The 25,876-nt window shown below is 46.1% G+C and overlaps 1 long non-coding RNA gene across 1 annotated transcript in view; it reads left to right on the top strand.

Annotated features, from left to right (window-relative positions):
- Nucleotides 1-25,876, top strand: part of LOC121043020 (uncharacterized) — a 312,549-nt gene that overhangs the window by 82,518 nt on the left and 204,155 nt on the right. The window contains exon 3 of the long non-coding RNA XR_005796641.1: nucleotides 6,619-6,759. This is a non-coding gene — a long non-coding RNA (uncharacterized LOC121043020). The remainder of the gene's footprint in view (nucleotides 1-6,618; nucleotides 6,760-25,876) is intronic.

Raw genomic sequence — 25,876 nt, 5'->3', positions numbered from 1 at the left:
TGAGCGGGACAAACACTTGGATTTGGATGCCCTAAAGGTCAGCCCCCAAACTGAGACCCAAATCAAAGTGTTTCCTTGAAGCCTCACCGCCTCTGTCCATCTTCGTGCGCAGCCTCCCCCGCCTCGGCAGACAGGGGTACCAACCCCGCAAGGCTTGGCTTTCCCGCCAGCTTCCTGCTCTACCAGGGAGCCTCTGGAGGGCAGGGGCCGTGCCTACCTGTGTTTGGTGCTAGGCCAGCCCTTGACGAATGTTTGTTGAATGCACAACTGAATACATTGAGTGCAGGTTTTCTGTGTTCTAGAAACAAACCGACAAAACACTGCCTTTTGAGTTTGCAATCTTTATAACAGGAATGACACCTAATGACGTCAAAGTGCTCATTTTTGTCAGGCATCATGTTTAAGTGCTTTAAACCCATTAGCTCACTTAATCATCCTAACAAGCTTAGGAGGTAGGCCTCTCTCTCTCTCTCTCTTTTTTTAATTTTTAAATGTTTATTTTTGAGACAGAGAGAGAGAGCATGAGCAGGGGAGGGGGAGAGAGAGAGGGAGACACAGAATCGGAAGCAGGCTCCAGGCTCCGAGCCATCAGCACAGAGCCTGACGCGGGACTCGAACTCACGGACCGTGAGACCATGACCTGAGCCGAAGTCGACACTTATCCAACTGAGCCACCCAGGTGCCCTGGAGGTAGGTCTCTTATAATCCCATTTTAAAGATGGGATAATGGAAGCAAAGAAAGGCAAACTTGGTTTCCCAAGGTCACATATCTGGTGAGGGGCAGAGCTGGGATTTGAACTATGGCAGCCTGCTTCCAGAACCTCAGCTCTTAGCTGCTGCAGGAAGCTTCCTTTTGGAGGAGCCCCAGAGGGAAAGACTTAACCACATGTAGCAACCACAGGGCACATTTCGCCGTCCTTCAAACCTGCCTGCAATCGCTAGTTTTATTCTTTCGCCTGTTTGATCCACAGTCGTGGGAACCACAGGGCTGCACTCTCTCTCCTCTTGCTCTGATCTCTTTATTTCCTGTTCTGATTTCAGCAGGCTCCTCGGACATCCCAACAGAGCTAGAGACGTCCTTCTCTGGCCTCCCACAGCACTGTGCTCGTAGAGTACACTTGCTGTGGGTCTGTGTCTAGATAATTACTTGTTTCCCAGCACACTGCCATGTCTGGGTGACAGGGGTCATCCACCCCTGGGATGCGTGTGCTCCTTCTGTTCAAGGTCTTCGATTTCCCGTGTCATTTCTTAGGTACCAAGCACAGCGCCTGATGCCTATAAACATGCTCTGAGGGTGGGCACTGAATGGAGTTGTTGATAACCGGGGCCCTTTTCTTACAGTTTTTACATTGATTGATTTATTTATTTCTAAGTAGGCTTCATGCCCAGCATGGAGCCCAGCCCAGGGCTTGAACTCATGACCCTGAGATCAAGACCTGGGCTGAGATCAAGAGTCGGACGCTTAACCAACTGAGCCAGCCAGGTGCCACCAGCGTTGTTCGCAAGAGCAGATGCGGGTTGGCTAATGTCTTCTGCTTTCTGGAGCATTGGACAGATTGTTTTGTCCTTGAGTCTTCTCCGCCTGGACTCACCGCGCTTGAAATATTGTCATTATTGAGGCATCCTTGCGAAATGAGGGTTTCTTCCTGCAGGTATCCTTGGCGAAACAAAATATGTTTGTGGGAAGCGTAGTGTCTTAAATCTCTCAAACGTTTGTGTGACTTGGAGGCATGCGTGCCGTCTGTGCCTGGAGCTCTGGGGACACGGGGAGAAAGGACGGGAAGCCGGGAAGGGACGTGGGTGTTGCTAAAGCGTGCGTCCCTTCGTTTCCAATTTCGCCAGGAGTCAGCCTCCATATATATCTCTTTTAGCACTTCTAAGTAGCAACACAAGTCTTCCAGATGGCTGTGGAATTACTTGTAAGGCAGCCCGCAGATTCTTCTTGAGAAAAGAAAATTCTCATTAAAAGTGAATGAAAGCGTGAATTTTCAACATGTCCATTTGAAACTCTAAGAATTTCTAAGCGAGTTAGACTTCTGTGAAATGAGGCACACTCAAAGCCCTTTAAAGCTCCGAAAGTTGATCCCAGCCAGCACGCCGTTCCGCTCGGTGTGCGCCCTACCGGGGGTGCTGGAGAGGCAGTCATGAAGGAGACGGGGTCCCTGAGCCCCAACAACTTGCAGTGGCCTCCAAAGACCATCAGCCGCTTCCGGTATTTCCGAGTCGGCACCAATGTCTTCTTATGTTTAGCCGTGATCACGTGCAGAGGAACAGAAACACCATTTCTTTGCTGTTGCCAGGGATCAAATTATCTGTATCATCTCATTGGAAGGCATTTCATTATTCCATTAGACATAAGGATGGAGAAGCGGACAGAGAGAACTGCATCTTGCCCAACTTGACATTCACAAGGAGAGCATGGCAGATTTTCTTGGTGGTGACAGCGTTTGTAGAGCTCAGATACAAGATGCCACGTGTTTGTGGCTTATGTAACAGATATTCTGGTACAGAGTCCCGTAGGCTGCCCTGGGGGGGTCACCTGAAGACAGTCTCCCTCCACACTGATGACATCGTAAGTCTGTGACTATAGAAGGGGGCTCTGTCTGTGTGCAGGACAGGTCAGAGTCACAGCTTAAAGCCCAGGAACAGCCCTCAAGCAGGGATTGGGGACATCTGGTAGGTGCAGACTGTGCTTGCTCACCTCTGGGCAGCCCGCTTCTCGGCTGTCCTTCACGGTCTCCCAGAGGGTCACCTGTAAGACCGAGCCCTGTCACTCACAGCAGTGACTCGCTCATTAACACTGGCTTCATCGGCTTTCCTACGGGTGCCGTTTCCCTTCTTCTCTCTTCGAGGAACCATCTTCCATATTTTGAGGAATCGTCTTCCAAAATAAGGTACCGGTACCAAATACCCATCTCAGGGTCGGCTTCTGGGGCAGTGCAAACCGAAGACTGCTGCAGAATACTGAGGAGTTCTAAAAATGCGTGTGGCTGGTGGGGGTGGCTTTGAAGGCGATGCTTCATTAGAACAAGGGGCCGAGGGCAAAGCCACTGGTGGCCCTGGGATAACAACCCTCACACCTGACACAGGGGTGACCCTTGTAGGCACCCTTGGTAGTCATAGCTTGTATAAAGAGCTGCAGTGTCTCCACCTAAACCCTCTGCTTGGATCGCACGCAGGCGCTCTGCAGGCAACACGGTCAGTTCTCCTGACCCTCAAAGTTATCTGCCCTGCCAGTCTCTCTCTGTCTCCTCCCCTTCTCACGTCTGTGGCATGACGTATAAAACTGTCAGCACTAAAGAATCAAGGGTTGGGGCACCGGTGTGGCTCAGTCGGTTAAGTGTCCAAATCAGGCTCAGGTCATGATCTCACGGTCTGTGAGTTCGAGCCCCACGTCCGGCTCTGTGCTGACAGCTCGGAGCCTGGAGCCCGCTTCGGATTCTGTGTCTCCCTCTCTCTCTGCCCCTCCCTGGCTTGTTCATTCTCTCTCTCAAAAATAAATACATAAACAAAAAAACACTTAAAAAGGATCAAGGGTCAACTGTTTTTACTCACTGGTGTATCCTCAGAAGATACACAGTGCCTGGCATATAGTATGTGCTCAATTATTACTTGTTGCTCCTTTCTGGAACATTGGATGCCCCACGGACAGCATCTCGCATGTCCCTCTCTGACTTCCTTTAACACAGAGCATTGGCCAGGGGTGCAGTAAGCCATTGCTCCAGTTAGACACATTTCCTCCAGGCCAGAGCTTCTCAAAATTTTGGAGTGTTTAAGATTCAGCTAGAGAGCTTGTTACAACCTAAATCTCTGGGCCCTGGGCCAAGAGATTCTGATTCTCGTGTGCACCCTGAGAGTTTGCATTTCTAGTAAGCGCCCATGGGATGCTGGCGACCACACTTTGACAACTGCTGCTCTAGTTTCCTGCCCTGACCTCAGCTGTTCCATCACGTATCGGAAGCTGAATCATTATGAGGGTGACATTCACTGCTTACAGCCATTAGGGTCTGGGACCAGCCACCTGTTCACACCAGCTGTGCCAGGACCTTTCTGCACCCAAGTGCCCATGTGGGATCCCGGGAGAACCGAGTGGACTTCGATGGGCAGAGGTGCACTTACATGGGTTTTAGAGCCCGATTGCTGTGTGATTGTATTCGTTTTCCAGGGCGGCTGTAACCAAATACCACCAACCATTACATTCTGATCTTTCTGAGGTTCAGTTACGATACCATGTTAATATCAGCTGACATGTGCTTCATGTTTTCCTTTCCAGGGTTCTTAACTCATTTCAGCCCCATGTTAATTCTGGATGGCGGGGTGGGTGGTGGTGGTGGTGGTGGTGGTTTTGTCTGAGTAAGGAAGAAGCAGTAGTAAGGAGGCAGTACACCCAGTGAGTGGCTAAGGCCATGAGCCCATCTTCTCAGCTGTGTCTTTCCCGGAACTGGGGTTATTGGTCCATCCTTGCCTCGGAAACCTGTCTTTTACTTACCTCTGGTTCTCTCCAGAGAGAACTATTTCCTACAGAAGGCATTTTGATGTGCTGTCTGATACCAAGGGCACCTCTCTGGGGCTGAATTTTAAGAGGATGAATTCTACTATGGCCCCCTAAAGTGTCCAATTCCCTTTAGGTAAGACTTTTAGAATTTGGTACCCAAAGGGCCCGGAGAATCCCCTTGTCCCATCTGGACACTCAGCAGTCCTCTGCCAGCTGCAGTGGGTCCCTGAGACTCGTGTGGCATTGTGCCAGGCTGGTGCAATTGCGTGGCTGCTGAGAGCTCCCAGGTCTATGCTCTGGGTGAGTCCAGTGGAATGACCCTTGTGTGCAAACCCAGTGCTCCCTCCTTGCCCCATACATGCATCAGGTGGGACCCACTGTGCTGCTGAATCTGCCCCTGACACTGCTTCTGTCACTTCCTCTACTTTCCCTTCCTCCGTTACCTCTGTCACCACCACAGTGTGGGTCACCATCATGACTCACTGTGAAATAACCTCTTAGCTGATCTCTCCACCCTGTCGTCTAATCCATCGTGTGCCCTGCTGGCAAAAGCGACTTATAAAATGCAGACCTGTCCTTGATCATTCCTGTGTTTAAACCCTTCACAGACTCTGTATCGGGTATCCATTTCTATGCAACAAATGATTACAAACATAGTGGCGTAAATCAACATGCGTGTATTATCTCATGGTTTATGTGGGTTAGGAATCCGGGCACAGCTTAGCTGGAGACCCACCTGCTTCAAGGTCTCTCCTAAATCAGGGCTTGGGTCTCAGGTGAAAGCTGGACTAGAGAAAGATCCACTCCGATTTTACTCAAATTGTTGGCAGCATTCCGTTCTTACAGTGTTGTTTGACTGAGGGCCTCTGTTCCTTCCTGATTCTTGGCCAGAATCAGTTCTCAGTTCTTTACCAGATGGACCTTTCCCCCATGGCCTCTTATCTCATCAAAGGCCAGCAAGGAACAGAGTCTTCTAGCAAGAGGAGAGTCACAATTTTTTTCTTTTTAATTTTTTTTTTCAACCTTTATTTATTTTTGGGACAGAGAGAGACAGAGCATGAATGGGGGAGGGGCAGAGAGAGAGGGAGACACAGAATCGGAAACAGGCTCCAGGCTCTGAGCCATCAGCCCAGAGCCCGACGCGGGGCTCGAACTCACGGACCGCGAGATCGTGACCTGGCTGAAGTCGGACGCTTAACCGACTGCGCCACCCAGGCGCCCCGAGAGTCACAATTTTAAATATATCCGAGTCACGAAAGTGACATCTCATCACCTTTGCTGTATTCTGTTGGTTAGAAAAAAGTTGTTAGGCCACCACACTCAAGAGGATGGGCACCTGGGTGGCTCAGTCGGTGAGGCATCCGACTTTGGCTCAGGTCATGATCTCACAGTTTGTGAGTTCAATCCCCACATCGGGCTCCGTGCTGACAGCTCGGAGCCAGGAACCTGCTTCAGATTCTGCATCTCCCTCCCTCTGCCCCTCCCCCGCTCATGCTCATGCTCACTCTCTGTATGTCTCTCTCTCTCAAAAATAAATAAACTTTAAGACAAAGAGAGGTGGTCACACAAGGTTATGAATACCAAGAAGTGGGACTCATGTAGTCCGTCCTACAATGTGTCCAACATAAGCTCCTGTGTAATAATGCCAAAACCCTCCACTGGGGCAGGAGACCTCAGTGATTACTCAGAGCAGTAACTATGCCATCAGACGGAATTAAGTTAGGGTTCCGGGTTGACCACTTGCTATGGGACTTTGGGAAGGTTTTCAACTTTCTGGGCATCTGTTCGCTCACCTGTAAAATGGGGATAGTAATACTACTTACCTTATAGTGCAGTAATGATAAAGGGAGATATTAAAATTCATACATGACCCAATCAAGGATAAGAGCCAAATGATGTGAGGGATTATTTTTTATCCATAGAAGACTCTCAATAATATATGTTACTCTTCCCTGCCAGATTTATATTTATATGTTTTTTCCTTCTCCCATATTCCCTTAGGCTCTGGCCCTGATGAGTTCTAGGACATTTCCCTAATATGCTGAGCTCTTTGACTGGCAGCATCCTTCTATACTTTTCTCACAGACCAGACTGTCATCCCCACTTCCTTCTCCCTCCTTCAGGAATCATCTGAGACATCATCTGTCTTGTGAAGCCTTCTATGACCTCAGGATATCCCCACCCCCATACCGGCTGTGGTCCCACAGCTCCCTCTACTCTGACTGTCTGGATGCCTGTTTTCTCCGTTGGATTCTGGGCAGCAGGTACTGTGTCTTTCCTTTTTGAGTTCTAGCCGAGAGTCTGGAACCTGTAGGTACTCCCTTTGTGTTTTGGGAAACACTTTTTTATGGTAAAAAGCATTTTATAGACATGATGTTGGTGAGGTAAGTAGGGTGATTGGCATGACTGAGATTCTGAGAAATTAGATGATTTTCCCAAGATCACATGGCAAACAAATGCCAGAGCTAGAGGCAAACCCAGATCTGTTGATTCCATGTAGAGTGCCGTTTTGGGAACAAGAAGGTACCAGGGGGCGAGGGGGCATGACATATAACACTTCTCTAAACCTGTTTTGTGGGAATAACACATTTTGTAAAACAAGAGAACTCTCAGGAAGCTCAAGGCCTGCTTTGTAATTGGCCAGTGAGTTGCCTGGCTATTTGGAATAACAAGCAGATGACCTTGTGCCCGGACCATCTGTACTGTTCTGGGGAGTTCTAAGGGAGTCTGTCTGCTGAGGCGGACACAGCTCATGAAAATGGTCAGATTTCCTCTGAATGGCTCAATTATTTCAGTTCTCTGTGGACTAGGAATCCATAATAAACCTGGAGAGACAGGGAAAGGAAAGCACCTAAGCAGCCCGCCGAACAGCCCGCCAGCGGAATAGCTCAAGTTCATGAGAGATTTTTTTTTTTTAAATGCAATTAATAAAACTCTTTAATCAGTTAAAATAGTTACCTCATGAATGCTTCAGTTGATGAAAGCAATTTCACATGGTTTAGGGCTTGACGTTTTTCTTTTTTGCCAAATATCACTGGTTTTTAAATGTCAGTTCATTGAAATATTTCTTTGTTCTGTTTTTCTTATTTCCTAAGTAACACTGGGGGTACCTTAATGGAACTTTATGAGAAACAAACAAGAGGCAAAACCACATGTCACAATCCCCAGTAAATCAGACTGTCTTTATTTGTCTTTGCTGCTGTTTAGTGTCCGTTGTGTTCGTCTATCACTTTTACACTTTTGTCATTCCAATGTTGGTATAATTTCATGCACAAAATCTTCTAGAAAAAAAATCTGGTAGAGTTCAGGCCTTTGAAAAGAGGTTTGGTGGTCAACAGTGGTCACACCAACATATTCAATGACTTGGTATATTATACCATGGGACTTCATACCCTTAACTGGCATGCGTAGTTCTTTGTAGGCTGAGAACTGGTGGGTGTGGAAGCCAACAAGAGGTCTAAACATAAATGGAGTCAGTACCACTGGTAAGCACATTCGTCCCAATCACCGCCATTTGTGGAGTTATAAAATGAGCCGTGTACCCTATGTGAATTATCGCATCCAATCCTCACAACAGCTTATTAAAGCAGTTCTAGCATCATCACCATTTTTACAGATGAGGAAACTGAGGCTCGCCTATGGTAAGTAACTTTACCAAGGCTATTTACAGCTTACTGAAAGGCCAGAGCCGGACCTAGAGAAGCTTGGTCTGACCCAAAGCCTCAGTGTGTGTCTAATAATCTGCCTCTACCCCCGCCCCCCCCCCCCATCACCACTGTTGCCATTCTCACATCAAATTTCCCTATCCACTGAAATCGTTCAGTATTGAGCTATTGATCACCTGCTATGTGCCAGAAAGTCCTCATGGTAGTTATGGCCCCTTTTGTCTGGAGTTGTCACTTCTTGTCACTCCCTTAGGAAATTAGTCACTGGAACTTTTATATGACAGCTCCTTTTTCCTGTGAATTACCATCACCTGCCCTCACCACGGGTGGATGGGCTTTGGAGGAGAAAGGGGGTCACTCTGAATATTGAGGAGTTGATGGTCCCTGAAGGACTAGAGATTCTGACAAAATTTAAAGGTATTCTCAGTTTTCTGGGGGAAAAAAACAACAACTCAGCTTGTGCAACTGGAGACCTTCTTGGGCCTAGGACTACAGATACATGGCTAACAGCTGTGCACCCTTGGGACTCAGTCTGTCTTCCTCTGAGGCTCCATATCCTTGTCTTTAAAATGGAGGCAATGCTCATACTTATGAAGTAAGGATCAAATTATGTATTTAATGTAGAGTGGTGAAAACATCGTTTTACATCAAGTACTTCTTGTCTATCTTAGAGGCCAAAAAACTACAGCCTGAGAGACAAATCCATCCTCCTTGTTTTAGTAAATACGTTTTATTGGAACACCACTACACCCACTCCTTGTGAATTGCTTATGGCCACTTTCTGTCTACAGTGGCAGAGTTCAGTTGTTGCCCACAAAGCCAGAAATACTTGCTATCTGACTCTTTGTGGGAAAAGTTGCCAATCTCTGCTTTGTATGTTCAAGTTTTGTCAGCTAATTTACAGGGAGCTCATTTCTTATGGAAGCAATAACATGAATAGAGTAACACATTTTGAGATAAGTGATTCTGATTCATCTCAGCCCTGGTCAATTAGTTTAACAGAGTTGTGATTGAAGACCTAATCCTGTACTTAGCACTGAGGCTTTGGTTCGGCAGAGACCTTGGAGACTGTATGTCTCATGGCGAATCAGGAGGGTCCTTGAGACAGATCTGAGTTTAGAAACCAAGGCTGTGTCCAATTTTCTTTGTGACTTGGGGGACGTCACTCTCCTCTCTTGTTCTGTTATCTGGAAACACAGGTAATGATGCCTGAGGGTTTTTTTTTTGCAAGTTTAGGGATTTATGTAAGAATCTAGAACATTCCTGGAGCATAGCTGGCATCTGGTAAGGGGTGGCTGTAATTATAATGATGATTCTCCCCATCTTGGAACGAATAAAGACTTTGGGAAGCCATGTGAAAACATTCGGCCCTTACAGAAAGCTCATAGGGGAGTGAGAAACGCCTGATCATAGGCAAAGGAGGAGAGACCGAGAACATCCAAAGAACGAAGTTACAGAGACCTTTTCTTTGAACCATGTCATAGGCCTCGGAAGGTTGAATCTAGCAACACGGAAGTCTTCAGTGAGCTCACCTGGCTGCACAAGACTCACAATAGAGGGTGATCTGGGAGCAAAGGCTCCTGTTCAGGTCCGGATGGGGACAAGAGGAAGGGTAGATACATGTCTGCCTTTGTAATTCACATAGCTGTAAGAGATGTTTGCTTCTGTGAGCTGGAGTGGTGAGCAGTGAGATCCCAATCAGTGTGCATGCATTCATTCCACATATATTTAGTGAGCGCCTTCCACGCGATAGATACTTTGCTGGGCACCTTACAAACAGCAGCGGACGAGGTTTCCATGATCTGTATATTCATGGGATGAACATTCCGTGGGTGGGATACACATAAAGGAGCCATTACAAGTGAGGAGTGCCCTGAAGGAAAAGTGCACAGGTGATGAAGGCCTGTGACCCAGGGCCCTGATCTTATTCAGGGATTTGAGGAGGGCCGCACACCTTGAGGAAGAAAGTGCTAAGGTAAGATGAAAAGCCCAGCAGGAGTCACCCAGGTGAGTCAGTGGGCATGAGCATCCTTTACAGACTCAGGGCATATGCAACATCAAAGAGAAGCTTGCAAGAGGTTGAGTTGAAAGAAACCCTCACCGAGAAGAAATGTATGTGTATGAGCCTATCCATATCCGTTTATTTTCAAGATTTGGAAACAGAGATGTATTTTCACTGTAAAAGACCTCATTTTTTGCACCCTGAAATGTTCCAGTTTGTCCAATTTACATAACAAGGCATGTTTTCCAATACATTGCAAAACATATATTAATTGAAAAGGTTAATGTTGAAAAGGATTAATTTCTTCTTCCTTAGCAACACCGACCTAATTAAATCTTTCCAGAAGCAGATGGACAATTCTGCCCTCCAAATCGAGATATTTATGTAAATATCACTGAGCTAATTGATACTCAGCTGAATCAAAGGAAGGTAAACAATGTGCTTTCATGTTGTCAACAGTTGTGAGTTTGATTTACGGCATTAATGACTTCCTAGAATGAGCTATTATCTAGAGTAAGAGATTCTGGGATCTAATTTATTTTCTTGATTATTAGAAGTCACATTGAGAGTGAGCCCTGTTTACAGGAAGTATCTGAGTTAGAAAACGGGAACTTTGCCCAGGTCCCCTTGTTCCAGAGGCGAGAGCCTCTATGGAGGGGCCGTGGTCCTGAATGAGCGTTCAGCATATTGAACACAGCGGTTACACGAGGAGACCTCCTGTCATTAAATAGTGACTCTGGTGGGTCAAGACCACATGGGCTGGGGAAGAGCTCGGACTGAGATTCCAGAGTTCTAAGCCCTGTGCTTGGCTTTTCCACCCTTAGCTATGTTTTTGGTGGGTTGCGACCTCTCAGTTCTCACTTGTCTCATAAAAATGGGAGGACCAGCACCTGTTGGTTCATGCTCAGGACTGAGTACATGGAAGTTATTATTACAGAGCTATTAATATTAGTACTTTGTTCCATCTCTTCTCCAGGCCATGCCAGCCTGCAGGTACAATGGTCACTCCATCCTCCCAGCCTCACTGACAAGTGATCTTAGATCCTGAAATCTTTCCCTTCTTCAGGCCTTCTGGAATTCTCTTCCCCTTGCTCCATGCATGACTGGCTCCTTTTCAATAATTCAGGGCTCATCTTAAATGTCTCCTCTCAGAAAATTCTTCTTAATTCAAACTAAGTGGATATTCTTCCCTATTTTTTTCTCCATTTCCACATCTCGGTTTACTTTCATGTAACGTGGCATCATTTGTGGTAAAGTTACTTATTTCTTTGCTTTCTTGGTTAATGCCTGTCTCTCCTATTAGTCTGTAAATTTATTTTTAGGTTTCCCTCCTCACTCCCTTCTCCCCTGATCACGGCTCAGCTGGGATTTCATTCTCTGAGGGGGAAGTCTCCATACTCTGAGCATCCTCTGGGGGCTGACTACATCCTATTCCCATCTCTGTTCCTTCCTCTGCGCTAGACTAAGCAGTTGTGTAGGATAGGGGTTTTAAGCACGCAATTTTGGGTTCAGATACCTCTCTGTCTCAGTTTCCTCATATATAGAATAGAGATAAACATAACACCTTCTTTATGGGGGTGCACACATGCTTAAAATTGTTCCAGGCACATAATAAGCCATCAGTAAATGTTGCCCATTATTGCTATTGTTGCTAGGATTTTTTTTTTCTCTGTTTAGGGAGAGTGCTTGAGAAACCTGTCTTTCTCATTTCTGCAGAACTGTCCATGCTGTGCTCCTGTTCCCTTCCCCCACAGTCCAGCCAACCTGCCCTTTGCTTCTTTAAAACTGTCAGACCTAGATGGGATTGGCTACACCCATTTGGGACATGGGTCTCAAGTGGACCCGACGATCTCTTTAGGCAGCCAAGTGCGTTTGTGAAACAGACGGGAGCTGTCTAGTATCAAATTAAGATAAAATCTCTGGGTTCCATGAACTCCGTTTGCTATATCTGTTCTTCTTTGCCTAGGAACACCCATCCCTCAATTTTTCTGTCATCTTTTTTTGTGTCTCTACCTGTAGACCGACTCTCAGGATATTTTCCCCCTCCCTTAATTGGCCTTCTCTGCCTCTGATCTGCCTGAAGATGCTGCAGAAAGACAAGGAAGCTCTTTGTTCCCCTCATTGTCAATGTTCAGAGGGAACTGCGGAGAATTCTAAGTCCTTTTCTTGGCCTGATGTCACTGCGACCCTGCTGGCATCGAGGAGACCCACTTGAGGGCACCGGGCTGGAGTCCAGAAAGGAGAAATGTGATTCATGCTGAATATCAGCTATGAGTGTTACCTTTCTTGGGCCACAGATGGGAAAACCGAGTCCCTGGAAGGTTGTGCCTCTCTGAGGTCAGGCAGCTAGCAAGGGGCAAAACCAAGACGGGGACAGTATAACAGGGGAGAACCAGTAGGCTCATTGGGCTGAGGCTGACCTATGACTCCTCTCTGTAGGCACTGATTGACCTGGGGCAAGTGGCTTAGCCTTTTAAAACTTTGTCGTCCCATCTGTCAATTCATGTCTAATACGGCCCTCCTTAAAGTGCCATTGTGAGGATTCCATTAGATGGGGTGTGTGTGTGTGTGTGTGTGTGTGTGTGTGTGTGTGTGTGTGTGTATTAAATTCAAGTTAGTTAACATACAGTGTAGTCTTGGCTTCAGGAGTAGGACCCAGTGATTTATCTGTCATGCATAACACCCAGGGCTCATCCCAACAGGTGCCCTCCTCAATGCCCATCACCCATTTAGCCCATCCCCCCACCTGCCTCCCCTCCAGCAACCTTCAGTTTGTTCTCTGTATTTAAGAGTCTCTTATGGTTTGCCTGCCTCTCTGTTTTTATCTTCTGTTTCCTTCCCTTCCCCTGTGTTCATCTGTTGAGTTTCTCCAATTCCACATATAAGTGAAATCATGTTTGTCTTTCTCTGACTTATTTTGCTTTGCATAATACACTCCAGTTCCATCCATGTTGTTGCAAATGGCAAGATTTCATTGTGTTTGATGGCTGAGTCATATTCCATTGTGTGTGTGTGTGTGTGTGTGTGTGTGTGTGTGTGTGTGTACCACATCTTCTTTATCCATTTGTCAGTTAGTGGACATTTGGGCTCTTTCCATAATTTGCCTATTGTTGATAGCGCTGCTATAAACACTGGGGTGCATGTGCCCCTTCGAATCAGCATTTTTGTATCCTTCGGATAAATACGTAGCAGTGCAATTGCTGGGTCGTAGGATATTGAACTGCTGGTGGGAGTGCAAACTGGTGCCACCCCTCTGGAAAACAGGGTGGAGGCTCTTCAGAAAATTAAAAATAGATGATGTGTGTGCTTTGATGGCAGGCAGCTCGTCTGAAGGATCCACCCTTCCTGGCTCCGGAAACAGTGCCCTCTTCCTTCATGAATGCTGGCCGCTCCTTGCTGCTCCCCATGTTAGTCCACATCCAGTCCATCCGTTACGTGCCCTGTCAAGTTGTTGACCCCTGCCCGTCAGAATGGCCCACTCTCTCTGGGCTCCCGTGACCTTTCCCAGCACCTTGACGTCAGCCTCACTCCCTCCTCGGTTTTCTGTCTCCTCAGGGACTGGGCACAGACTGTCTAAGTCATTCGCAAGCTGAGTTCCTGACAGTGTGCTTGACCTTGTGCAGGGGCTGGAGGAAGGGAGCATGTCGCAGTGCCGTGACTTCAGGGGAGCTGCCTTCTCGCCATGTGACCTTCAAAGAGCAATGCCACCTCCATGGAGCTTCCATTATCTCAGCTTCTGTACAAAAATACCACAGAGTGGGTGGCTTAAAGCAGCAGAAATTTACCCTCTCACAGTTCTGGAGGCCAGATGGCTGAAATCAAGGTGTAGGCAGGGCTGGTTCCTTCTGGAAGCTCTGAGGGAGAGTCTTCGCCGTGTCTCTCTCTCAGCTGCTGCTGGTTTCTACCAGTGGCGGTTGCCCCTCTGACTGTGACCGCACACCGCCTGTCTCTGTTCTCTGCCTTCATCTTCAAGTGACCTTCTCCCTAAGCGTCTCCCTGTGTCCAAATTCTCCTCCTCTTCGAAGGGCCCCCATCATTGGATTAGTACCCACCGTTATCACGTATGTCCTCATCTTAGCATGGTTACATCTGTAAAGATCCTCTTTCCAAACAGTTCAAGTCATGAGGACTGGGAGGTAGGAATGGAACAGGTATTTTTATGGGACACAGTTCAACCCATGACGTAAAGCGATCACTGTGATGCCCATCGCTTACTAAATGCATACGTGTGTTGTATGCATGCATTTACATGTATGCATATCTACAATGCATATTTACGTGCATTGCCTCTTTTATTTCTCATAGATATTGTATTGTCATTTCCAGCTTGCAGATGAGGAAACACAGACCTAGAGAGGCTAAGTAACTTGCTCAAGGCCACACAGACAGAAAAGTTTTGAGCCGGCGCATCGATGCCAGCCGACTGCAACGCTTGCTTTTAAGTTCTGTGTTACTCGGGAAGTAACATCTCCTAACGTCTCCCTCGTAGTGTGGGTGAAATGCGATGGCGCACATGGGATTTGAAATCTAATGCCTGACGTACAGCAGATGCTTTGCAATATGAGCTCCATTTCAATCTGTGCAGTGTTCCTAACTCCCCTGCGTGCCCCCACCCGGCTGCCACCTCCTCTCCATCGTCCTTGAACCCTAATCCTACCTTGACATCTCCCTTTGGGTGTCTGATCGGCATCTCAAACCTCATGCGTCCCGAATGGACCTATTGATTTTCCTCTCCAGCTCCCCACTCCCTAGCCCCTCCTTCCTTTATAAATGGCACTGCCATCCACAAAGTTCCTCTTGCCACAAACCTCAGAGTTGGGCTTGCTCCCTCCTTTGCACATCACCTATTCCCTGTCGGTAGCAAGTCCTGTTGAGTTTCCTGCAAAATACATCTTCCCACGTTCACGGCAGCAATCCCCATTGAGCCATGTCATTCTTCGTGTCGACAAAAGCAATGGTTCTCTTTTGAAAAATTTTTAATGTTTATTTATTTTTGAGAGAGAGACGGAGTGTGAGCAGGGGAGGGGAAGAGAGAGAGGGAGATACAGAATCTGAAGCAGGCTCCAGGCTCTGAGCTGTCAGTACAGAGCTCAATGCGGGGCTCGAACCCACAAACTGGGAAATTATGACCTGAGCTGAATTCATACGCTCAACTGACTGAGTCACCCAGGTGCCCCAGACAAAAGCAATAGTTATAAGTGGCCTCTTTTAACTGGCCTCCCTGCCTCCAGCCTGCTTCTTCTGCACACATTCTCCACACAGGGGCCGACCAACTGGTCTCCTTAAAGATGATTCAGATAATGCCAACATTTCTCTAAAATGCTTCAGTGTCTTCCCATCACCTAAGAGAATCTAAGAGAATAGGATCTGCGAGCCATACAATGGCCACTGCCCACTCTTAGACCTCACCTCCCCCACCCCCAGGGCTCACTTTTGTCACACTACCTTTATTCTGTGCCTTGAACATGTCAAGTGCATTTCTATCCCAGAGGCTTTTCAAGAGCGCTTCTTTCTGCTTGGAAAGTTCTCTCTTTCAGCCTGGTCACCACTCAGCCTTCAGATCAAACACATCCTTGGACTTCGAGGGTATGGCTGTGGCCTTAATCAGTGCTTCACCCCTAGGACTTAGAATAGTGCTAGGTATACAGCAGGTACTCAAGAGATATTTGTGAGCTAATGGAATAGAAGAGATGTGGATTCAGGGACTCTTTTGCATCTTGAATGCTCTGTGTCTGGCATGTAATAGGCCGATGGTAGCTATTTTTTAAATGAATGAAAACATGAATGTTTGTTAGATGTGGGTTGCAGACTGAGGGATAAGCCAATGCTTCTTTTCTGTTTCCCCACTCAGCTTTCATGGGGTAGCCTCTGATTTAGAGAAGACCGATGCCCCTAATGTTCTAACATTCTCCCAAAGGATGCTCTCTCTTTCTAATCCCCTGTTCTGTGTCTGCCGGGCTGCATTTCAGCAGTAAACAGGGGCACAAAAACTGGATATGGGGCTGCCTTTGTCTCCGGGGAGAAGTTACCATTCAGTCTGGCTCCTGCCTCTACTCCTGGCCACAGCCTGGTAATTCTGCCTTCAGCCAAACAGATGGACAATGGAACTGGCGAGATGAAGATATTCATGTAAATATCACTGAGCAGAGTGATGCTCAGCTGAGCTAAAAGAAGGGGAAACAAGATGGGAACATGATATTAACAGCTGGGAAGATAATTTAGCGCATTAACGACTTTTCCTGGCAAGCTGCTCATGGGAGGACAGAGATCCAGGATCGAATTCATTTTCTCCATCAGTGAATCTGAACGCAGAGGTGATCCCAGTACACGTAGACTGATAAATCATGCATCTCGTAAATCACCTACCTGGCCCTCGGCGGAGGCTCCCAGGTGCTCACATCAGATGCTTTTCCTGTGGGGCCCGGGCTTTCAGTATGATTTAAATAGTTCTGTGGGTCTCATTCATCACATTTTTTTTTTTTTTGAGAGCCTACTATGTACCATTTTGCTGGGTTTGGGCTTAAAAAGATCAAAGGAATGCAGTTGTATTTTTTCTCTGACTGCAGTCTTCCTAGAGAGACAGAGCTGGCCCACATATGGCACAGGATTGTGGAAACATTGCTAGAAACGTCCACAGTGGGGGCGTTCAGAGGAGAAGGTGGCCGGTGTCTGCACTGGGCTGGGAATCAGGTGGATTTCCTAAAGGAGGCGACACTTAATGAATAAGAGTTCATAGATGAACAGGTCAACCTGGGCAGAAGGAACAGAGCAAGAGTAGCAGGATGAAGCTTGAACAACTTTGAGCGGTAGGATAAAAATGGGACTTACAGATGCAAGCGGTGCTGGATGGGAGCATCCAGGATATGGAGGTAGAAGGGTCGGACCCCTTCCTGCGGTTCTGGAGAGCCGCTTCGCCATCAGGTTTGCATAGAAGAAGAAACCTCTGGGCTGCAGGTGGAGAGTGGATTTGGGCTTAAGAAAATCAAAACCAAAACCAAACTCAAAACCCAAAACTGGAGGTAGGGCGTGAAATTAAGAGGTTAATTAGGCACAGAGAATGAAGTAGGGCAGGAGAGCCAGAGCCAGAGCGGAGGGGACTCCTTCCTGCAAGGAGGGAGGGGACTCCCCCTTCGTGCTCAGGGAGAAGGAAGGCGGAACCTGGCCACGGATAGAGGTTACTGTAGCAGAGAGCCTTGGGATGACAGGCCTGTTACAGCCGTGGACACAGCACTCGGTCGAGTAACACGTATTTGTCAAACCTTAAGGAAAACACATCCATTCTCCCGCTGAAGGAGAGTGGGGAGGCGCATCTGTTTCCTGAGCTACACGGCAAACAATACAGAGGAGTGTGTATTTCTCTCTACAGAGTCACTCAGCAGGCAGTCTGCTCTGCTCCCCGTGGTCTCCCTCTCTGGGGACTGGGGACCCTCCAGCCTGTCCCTCCTGCCTGGCCTACACACAGTGTGAGCACCTTCCTGCCAGCTGCCTTCCTCTGGGAGGTTCTCACATATTCACACTCACTGTGTCCAACGTTGAGGAAAGTGTGAGGTGTTGCGTCCGCCATGTTTCCTACACCCCATTTCCAATCTTCCCTGAATCCGGACGTTTCTATCTCCCAAGTATGTCCTTCTCCTCTGTTCAATCTTAATTACCATTTTTTAATTAGTTTCCTAGGGCTTCCACAACAAAGTACCAGAAACTGGTGGTGTAAAACAACAGAAGTTTATTCTGCCGATGGCTCTGGAGGTCAGAGGTCTGAAATCAAGATGTGGGCAGGGCCATCCTCTCTCTGAAGGCTCTTCCTTGCCCATTCATTGTTCCTGGGACTTGCCAGCCATCCTTGGCAACCTTCAGCTTGTAGACCCATCACTGTCTGCTTCCATTATCACACGGCCTTCTCCTTGAGCGTGTCTCTGTGTCCAGATTCTCTTCTTCTTCTAAGGATACCACCAGTCGTTGGATTACGGCCCACCCATATCCACTATAACCTCATTTTAATTTGTTAACATCTGCAAAGACCTTACTTTAAAATAAGGTCATCTTCACATATAAGGGGGATTAGGACTTGAACTTCTCTTTCTGGGGGACATAATTTAACCCTCACTGTCTCCCGGCAGTCAAATGCAATGGCTCACCAACTGCTCTCCTTGTCTACGGAAACATTTTGCCTCCAAGTTCACTTTCATTCTGTCACCATAGGCAACTTTATAAAGTACGAACCTCGTCTTGCCATTCTCAAGTCTGAATAGCCTATCAAGGTAATGCATTTGCGTGTCTGGCCCTTACTAACGTTTCCAGGCTTATTTCTTAAATCCTGTGCTCCACGAAAGACAAAATACTCACCACCCCATTGACACCAGCCTCTTTATGTCTCTGGACCTTTGTCTATCCTGTTTTCTCTGCCAGAAATGTTTATCCTGCTTCATCTTCTCAAGCAGTATCTAATGGTCTTACACACGTTAGCACAGGCATCAAGTCCATTACCACAAGGTGGTACTTACGCTGCAGGCAGAAGTGATCCGTCCATTTCTGTGTTTCCATTAATCCCAGCAGAAACTGCTCCCACTGATCACAGCCCTTGGCACACATCACCACACTGATCAGCTTCCGCATTCACCTCCTCTGTTAGGCAGTGAAAGTCTAGGCTTTGTATCCCCAGTGCCTAGCCCAGTATAGTTATTCAATCAATATTTGTTAAACGAATGCATGCCTAAACATATGACGGAATAAGCAAACTGATTAGTTAGCCTTATTTTGTAGGAGAAGATATTTCTTGGAACAGGTGGACAAGTTATTTTTGTCTAATCTCAATATTGTTTAGTATTAAAAAAACGATGAAAATATGCTTGCTCTCAGAATTATTTCACACAGAGACCACAAAGTGTGTTGGTTCGTTTTTCAGCAGGTTCCAGAACACGGGGGCAGCACTTTACAGTATTTTGCAGTGAAGCCCATTGTACCCGATATGCATACATTCATTCATTTATTACATCCTTCTTTGTTTTATCCTGTCATTCCTTATTTCACTTGTAAAGCAAACATTTGTTGAGAATGACAGGCTGAAAATAATGGTTTCCGAGGTTCCAAGCTTGGAGCAAGGCCCTAAGGAATAAGAGGAGAAAAACCAGGACCCTGCTTAACTGGACCTTTAAGCCCATTGGCCAGTAACACCCCTTGTATCCCTACCCCAGCCCCTGCCAACCACCATTCCACTTTTTGATTCTATGAATATGACTGTTTTGGATACCTCTTATGAATGGAATCATGTAGCATTTGTCTTTTTGTTACCGGGTTTTTTCACTTGGCATAATGTCCTCAAGGTTCATCCATGTTGTCACATATTTCAGAATTTTCTTCTTTTTAAAGGCTTGAGTAATATTCCATTGTATGGGATACACTCAGCTGCTTTTTAAGCATTCCAATGCCTGAGCATCAGTCCAGATGCACTGAAGCAAAATTTCTGGGGACGGGGCTTAGGGATCTACCTTGCAATGGTCTTTCCCAATATTCTCATGCTTGCTTACTTTGGAAAATGACTAGTCACCATCATGAGAAATGCCCTGCTTGTTGAGATCATTATAAACTCCAACCTTGTTGTAATGAGGTGCAAATAATTACTGGAGGAGTAAACAAATATTACCAAAAAGAAAGGCAGATATGAAAAGGCATCCCAGAGCCCAGAGCTTTAGAGCCGTGGTGCATTCTGTGAATGACCAGAGGGTAGGGTATCTCCATCTGCCGTGTCCTTGAGATATCACAATATCAGTGGTGCGTTTTCTTTGTCTTGTTCACATTGGCACAAGATTTAATTTTATAATTATCTTTGCAAACCATACAATTCTCATGGAAATCAGCCATGAGACAGGCTGTCCTAACTTCTCCTGAATGTCTAATTGTATGCACAGGAGAAATGTCCTATTTCTCACCGAGGTTAAAATTAGCTGGAACAGCCTGTAAGAGCTCTTTTTTTTTTTTCTTTTTAATCTAACTTTAAGAAAATCTCTTTTCTTCCACTGAATTATTCAAAAATTTTAAATTTGCATGTTTCACACTCTTATTGAGCATTTCATATTCTTCTCCCAATCACGTAATTCTAGAGTCCTTTCCAAGTTATCTTTTGGACCACTTTTAAACAAACAAGCTTGAAATGTCGCTAATCTGCAAGACCAGTCATGGAAATTACCAGACCACAAGCCTATAGTTCTGGGTGTCTTCCCACTATCTCACTAACCATCCGGGGGATCCTGAGGAAGCATCTTAGGTGCCAGATTTTTCTTTTCTTACTTTCGCAGAGATCCTAACTCCTCCCTCAGGATTATGGTAACTCTCAAATGAGATAATAGGTGATTAACTGATATGGATTCCCTTGCATGATAGCTGCATTTCTTTTTCTTTTTTTTTTTTTTTTGCTTTAATTTTTAAGTTTATTTATCTTGAAAGAGACAGAGACAGTGCGATTGGGGGAGGAGCAGAGAGAGAGGGAGAGAGGGAATCTCAAGTAGGCTTCGCACTGTCAGTGCAGAGCCCCATGCAGGGCCGAACCCACGAAATCATAAGATCATGACCTGAGCCGAAACCAACTCAGATGCTTAACTGAGCCACCGAGGCACCTCTGGCTGCATTTCTTTATGCATTCAATCCCCATCACTTTTGAGAAGAGGGACTGTAGCCATAGAAAACTTCTGTTGATTAAAATTCTTTGCTATTTTGATGGGGTCAGCAGTTTTGATGATGACAGGTATGAAGGGTCTGGGTCTGGTGCAGTGTTTCTAAAAACAAGATCACCTGGGGATCTTACTAAAACGTAGAGTCCACAGCTGAAGCCTGAGATTCTGTGGTTCTAGAAAGATCCCAGGTGATGCCAGCGTTGCTCATCAGGAACTGCACTTTCCTCAGAGTGATCTCGGAGGATCCTGGATGTGTTACATGTGTGGCAGAGACTGGCCACATGCTTAAGGATCTATTCACTCCTTGTGTTCAGTCAGGTGCACAGAGTCCCTTGCCATTCGAGCCATATGGCTAGTGTCTGGCCAGTGGAATAAGGGAGGAAGAAATGGGTTCTTGGTTGTAAGATATCCAGCGATGTTCTTCATTCCCTCTTTTTGCTTGTCAGTGTGCTGTGTATAAAGGACCCCGTGGAGCATTTTCAGGAGGATCTAGATGATGGTAGGACCATAAGATAGAAGGAGGTGTGATCCCTGGACCACTCCTTATAATGCCACTTTCTCCTTGGAATGCCTAGTTAGGCAATGACCTGAATCAGAAATATACCTGGTCCTATTAATCCGCTGAGATTTTGGTCATTTATTACAAGAGCTGGGATCACTTCTCTGACTGATACAACAGGTGAGCTACACTGCTGATTCCCTACCCCTGGGGTGAACTTCCCAGCAGCCAGAACTTCAGAGCCTATCTCCTCCAGTTTCAAGCATTCTCACTTCTATTAGCTCCACTGTGCTGGACAGATACAACATTTTTCTGTGTGCCGTTACTTGGAAAGGTTGAGAAACCCTCTCAGCGAAAAGAGTCTGAACTTAAGCATTAGGACAGTCTGGTGCTGCCTCCTGAGTACCACTGTGTTTCACTCTCCCCTCCATCCACTGACCTCAACTTCCCCTGCTTCAATTTTCTCAAGCGTCCCGCTGCACTTCATGTGGCTATTTCAGAGCCACATGTTAGAAAACTTGAGTAGCCTCGGCCGTGTCGAGGGGAAGGAGATGGAGGTTGATGGTCTCATGGGAGCATGAGAATCAGCACAGACACAGCGTGGTGGACAGCAGAGGCTAAAGAGCATCCGGAAGACTCATGGGCTTGATTTACAAATGAGGAATGGAACTCATTTTGAGAAATCAATTGGGTGTCATGGAATATTTATGGGTCCCCGCTCCTGGCAAGCATTTCATTCAGTGGAGGCGCCCTCGTTTACAACCCAGCTCCCAGAGCCGGCGCGTGATCTCTGTCCCCCCTCTCCTCACGATTATGAGCAAGGTTACTGGCTACTTTCTCATGGAACTTTCCAATTCTCCTTGAACGTTCTGGGATAATGGATTTTGTTCTCAACCATCAGACACCCTGGCATTTAGCTGAGTTTCAGTGGCGTCCTTGTGGGTAGAATCATTCAGGGACTGTGTTTCACAGGCAGAAACGTATTTCATAGAAATTGTGGAATCATAGACTCAGAGTGCTGGAAGCTTAGCACCTCCACACTTGACCTCTTCATTTCACAGACGAGACCCCAGATGGGAGAGTCACTTGCCCAAATTAGTCTTACTTACTGGACCATCTCCTGGTTAGCCACAGAACACAGTAACCATTATAATTTCATCTCTTTCTATGGAAAACAATGGCCATCAGTGATGGGGCGACATTCAGTACCTGTATCGCTTCTAATTTCCACTGTGCCTGGCCAAAAAGATGCTCCATAAATGCTGCTGAAATTAAAATCGCTATATCTTTTTATGTTATAAAGTGGGTCCTCTCAAGTAGAGATCATGAAATATTTAGGGGATATGAGAAAAATAAATGCATGTTATACAATATTAAGCAGAGGAAGGGGCACAGCTCTTCGCTGTTGATTTTTACCAGAGAACAATAGACACGTCCTCATTTAACTCTCTAAAGAGATATTACTTTAAAGATTATTCAGGGGCGCCTGGGTGGCGCAGTCGGTTAAGCGTCCGACTTCAGCCAGGTCACGATCTCGCGGTCCGTGAGTTCGAGCCCCGCGTCGGGCTCTGGGCTGATGGCTCAGAGCCTGGAGCCTGTTTCCGATTCTGTGTGTCCCTCTCTCTCGGCCCCTCCCCCGTTCATGCTCTGTCTCTCTCTGTCCCAAAAATAAATAAACGTTGAAAAAAAAAAATAAAGATTATTCAAAGAGTTGAAATGGTATCATGAAGCAAAATAAGTAATAAGGGAGAGGTCACAACCCAAAGAAAGATGCTCTGTGAGAATTCTTTTTCATTTTAGGGCTTTGGATTTGAAGATTGGGCCTTGGAGGACAGACCCTTCTGTCTACCTACAAAAATATATCCAATTCAATATTAGAGTTCTTCACCAGTGGGCAAAAGCAGAGAGTTTTTTTTTCCTTTTTTTTTTTTTTTTTTTCCTGGAGAAAGCCAAGCATGCTTGTCTTTGAGTAATAAGAAACATTTGATTATTTTTATTGATTGAAAATAAATAATCTTTCCTTATAAGTCTGTGGGAAAATAATACACTTTGAGACAGAGTCCAAAGTACCACAGACAAGGACAAATGAATTAGCATCTTTAAATTAGAAAAGGTAACTTGGCACTTGGGAAGAGCGGTGAGCTCTTATCCTGGTTTCCTCATCTCTAAACCAAGACAATTCTATCAGACAAGGTTTGCAGTTCCTTCCAACTGGAACATTCTATGATTGGAAGTCAGTGAGTTAGGTAAGCAGTAGCACCAGAGGAAGGGTCTTTGTCACATGTGTTGGGGTCACACAGACCTGGATTTGATGCCTGCTTCCACTGATTGATGAGTAATCTTAGGTAAATTGCTTAACCTCCTTGAGTGCAGAAACTTCCCTTTTTATTTTTTTGCTAAAATGGAAGGAAAGTATGAGAAAGACCCAGCTTGCAAGGTGACTGTACAACTCCGTAACAGAAGGTTAATTTCCTAAGTAGGTGTGTACAGAGTGCCTGCTCAATGGCTTGTCCAAAGTCACGGAGTCTACTAGAGGCAGAGCAAGGACTTGAACCCTCTCTCAGACTTCAAGTTCATTGAGCTTCACATTATACTTAATTGCTGTTGGATGATATTAAGGAAGTCAGAATGACAAAAATCAGAGTGTTAAGACTTGCTGAGGAAATCTTTGCTCATGTCCTCAGCTCTGTCTGCCATTTACCTGCTTTGCTTCAAGCCCTAAATGTTACCTGCACTCTTGCTTTACTTCCCTTACTTGTCTCCCCCTCTTCAGTGTCTTCCTTCTATTCCGTACTCCACCCTGAGGCCAGAAACATCTTCCTAAAATGAGTTTGATAGGTCACTCCAATGCATAGGTACCTTCCATGGCTCCTTGTCAGCTAAGAGTAAAGTCCAAAGTGTTTGTCGAGGTGTCTCGGGCAGGGTCTAACTGGAAGACAGAGATCACTTGAGTATTGAATACAGAGGGTCTTTAATGTAGGGAGTTAGTTATGGAGGCCATTGCATTGCTGAGAAGGTAGTCAAGGGACAGGAACAACCCAGAAGTTGGTGACGGGGGGCACTGGAACCAGCCCTAGGCCAGGGGGCCAAAAGAAGGAAGAGGAAGTATTACTGGCACTCAGGTACCAATGTAACCTGAAAGCTGGAACCATGATAGGAAGGTGAGTCCAATGATGGAGGGAGGCATGGAGGAGACGCAGCACACCATCATGGAGTATGAGGCAGATTGTAATGGGGAGAACCCCCTTCCCCCGGCTTTTCCCTTCTCCTTACTGCTTCCCACCTCACCTTTTCCACTGTCTGAGTCAAGCTAGAAACCAGTTGGTATAGGAGGCCACAGGGCCAGCAGAACAGGAAAGATGAGACCTGGGTCTCAGAACCCTTTAGCTTAGGACCCACACTATGGCTTATCAGACACATATCCTACATCTCTGGACTCAGCCTCCAAATCTGTCTGCTGTTTGATGCTCCACACCTTTAAACCTGATAAACACTCTTCCTTAAATTTGTCGTCCTGACTGCCAAGATACATAGCAAGCTTCCTCTCAGTTTTCAGAACTGGTGTTTTTTGTTTGTTTGTTTTGTTTTTGTTTTCATTTTTTATGTCAGCTCCTCTTCAAAGACTTTCTTGAACATTGGGAAAACAGCCAATCAGCCTCACTGAATGAACTCGTCGTACTGCACTGCAGTCAATTTTCATTCACATCTGCATCTTATATTTGAAGTCAAAGACTAGATCATATCTATCTTGGATCCCCAGCTTTGAGCACAGGAACTAGTGCATAGTAGATCCTTGTTTGCAGAAGATCAAACAAAAGGTGACTGGCTTCTCTGTTCTAGTCAGATAACTCAACTCCTAGAAGATTAGATATTTGTCTAAGTCCAATAACCACCCGTATTTAGTCGGCTAGGGAAGCCATAGTCAAATATCACAGCCTGGGTAGCATAGACAACAGAAATTAATCTTAACACAGTTCTGGAAGCTGGAAGTCTAAGATCAAAGTGTTGGCAGGTTTTTGTTTTTGTTTTTTTCTCCTGAGGCCTCTCTTCTTGGCTTCGGGTGGCTGCCGCCTTGCTATGTCCTTACATGGTGTTTTCTCTGTGTGTGCACCTCCCTGATGTCAATCCTTATAAGGACATCAGTCATATTGGAAGAGGACCCCATTCTTATTCTCTCATTTAACCTTAATCATCTCTAAAGACTCTTATCTCTAAATGCAGTCCCTTTGGGAGTTTGGGCTTCAGTATATACTTTTGGGGGGCCACAATTCAGTTCATTAACACCACATCTCTAAGAAATCTTAAAGGAGACCTGGATGAGTCTTATTAGGAGTCTATTCTCTGAATGGTAGGCCTTTGCTTTGAGGGTGCCCCGGGGCCAAATGGTGGGATCTTCCTTTGGTTTTCCACTATCCACCTGCTGCTTGGTCAGAAAACCAAGCCTCTCAGGTCCCTCCTGTGCTCTGGAACCCATGGAGGAAAAGTGACCCTGTCCATGCTGTTCAGAATTTCCTGTTTGGCTATTTGTTATTTCTTCGGACTTTAATA

Source organism: Herpailurus yagouaroundi, unplaced genomic scaffold (genome assembly GCF_014898765.1).
Source record: "Herpailurus yagouaroundi ecotype Mexico unplaced genomic scaffold, PumYag 186, whole genome shotgun sequence".
NCBI lineage: Eukaryota > Metazoa > Chordata > Mammalia > Carnivora > Felidae > Herpailurus > Herpailurus yagouaroundi.
Note: the sequence above shows the minus strand (reverse complement) of the source record. Positions and strands in the feature narration are given on the sequence as shown.